Here is a 2,012-nt window from a genome sequence, read left to right on the forward strand (position 1 = left end):
TTCGCACGCTATTATTATCTATTCTTTTTGGAAATGATTGCAGATGATACCTAGATACCCAATCACCACCTCAGTTACTTTACCTTGACCTTCCAGCCCCCATTAACAACAACAAAATACAATATTTAAAAAATGGAACATTAGGGCATTTGCAAAATTTTTACTGAAGCAGTAAGCCACTATAAGTTAGACTCCTTGCAGAATGGGGTGGGGCAAAAAATATCAGGTCAAATTGATATTCAGGCTGACCTCATCATTTCTAGTCATTTAAAAAGTTCAACTCGTTATCAATTGTGTGCTTATGTCTTTGTCTATATTTCTCTTGTATTATTTTAATGGAATATAGTAAATCCTAGGTACATACATGTTATTTGAAAAAATAGAGTGCTTGCTTTGGCAGCACATACACTAAAAACTGGAATTATACAGAGAAGATTCAGCATTGTCCCTGTGCAAGGATGACATGTAAATTTGGAGAAAAAATATTTGACTATTTTAAAGAGGGGCAGCTAAAAATGAGAAAGCAAAAATATTAATATACTTTATAAGTATCAAAACATTCCTGTTATGTGAAGCTTCATTTTTATTTTGAAGGGCTTCCATTTTCTTGCTTATAACCTGGTATGAATATGTGATGAGTCATCAAAATTCTTGTCCTAAAAATAGGTTCTGGTTTTTGTAGGTATGCTTTTTTTTTTTTTTTTTTAGGTATGCTTTAAACTTACATGCATTTATGATAATACATGGTTTCATTTTCTCAAAGAAACAGATTCTTTAAAAATACAATACAATTTTACTCAATATATTGATCATCTACCATGTGACAGGCTTTTGTACTTCCTATCATATTTCGAATTTAATAATTTCCTTTTTTTATTAGATACTTCATAACCTCCCAGTTGCCATGCACAGCTGTTTAACACCTGACAAGGTAGAAAATAGGATTACCGTTATCCTAGACTCTCTCATTCAAGGCAGAAACCTTAGCTTATCCCATCTCCCATCCAATGCTTAAAACACTTTTTACAACATCACTAAAACGTAAATCAGTGGAAACAAATCCTCTGATGGTACACTCATGTCCAAGGCAGCCTACTGTATAATTAAATAACTCTTGTCACTACAAAGTTCTTTCCTTTGTGCCTACAAAAGAATCAAGTTGTCTTTTTTTGTTGTTGTTTGTTTTGTTTTTGCCTGTGTTTCTTTTCTTTCCCCTTTCTCTTCAAGGAGATAGCTCTATCTTTGTGTGACTTTGGGAAAAGGATAAGGCAAAGTAAAACTTAGATATGTTTATGGCTTTGTTTTTCAAAAGCCTAACACTTTAAAGGAATTTAAGTTAAGATCTTGAGGAACAGAAGGGAGAAAGACTTTCCCCCCTACTAAAAGAAGATTTCCCAGGACCTGGGGTAGAAGAGAAGGGAGACAACTCTAGGGCTCCCAAAAGCAGCGACCTGGACCCTACCTCCATTAGGATGACTGGAGAAACAACCAGATGCCAAGGAGGAACAGCTGAGTGGTCTAGCAGGAGCTAATGCCAGAATCAGCTCCACCCCAGGCCTCTCTGCCTCAGTATGACAAAAAAGCAGACAAGTGTAGCTAAGCTGAATGAGGCACATGTGAACAAGGACTGTCTGTCTCATCAGTTACCTGTAAGATCAATGACTGAAAAGTGTGTAGCCTCCATCACTGACAGAAGGGCAATGCCTAATACCCCACAACTGAATCACAGCTTGTGGTGGGGTGCTTAGACTGATACTCTTTCCCACAACTCAGTAAAACAGAGAGAAAAGAGCAGAAATTGTAACAGGAGATTATGAAAGCATACTCATTTTTGCACACCTGGGCTATGAAATTAAGTTACATACCCTGATGGATTATATTAAACTTCTTCCTGTGACATGATTGTCTTCATTGGATGTAGAATGGAGTTTAAACTTTTGCAACGAAAGCTGATTATCACCACTAGAGTGTAACTTTATGAGTTGAGGTACCCTATAACCTTTCTGGTTCTG

At 36.4% G+C, this 2,012-nt stretch overlaps 1 non-coding gene across 1 annotated transcript; it reads left to right on the forward strand.

Moving 5' to 3' along the window:
• Positions 1-384: 384 nt before the first annotated feature.
• LOC140624629 (U6 spliceosomal RNA) lies at positions 385-494 on the forward strand. The gene has a single exon (XR_012024087.1). It is a non-coding gene; the product is annotated as a U6 spliceosomal RNA (small nuclear RNA).
• Positions 495-2,012: the final 1,518 nt, after the last annotated feature.

This window comes from Canis lupus, chromosome 34, assembly GCF_048164855.1.
Source record: "Canis lupus baileyi chromosome 34, mCanLup2.hap1, whole genome shotgun sequence".
Classification (NCBI taxonomy): Eukaryota; Metazoa; Chordata; class Mammalia; order Carnivora; family Canidae; genus Canis; species Canis lupus.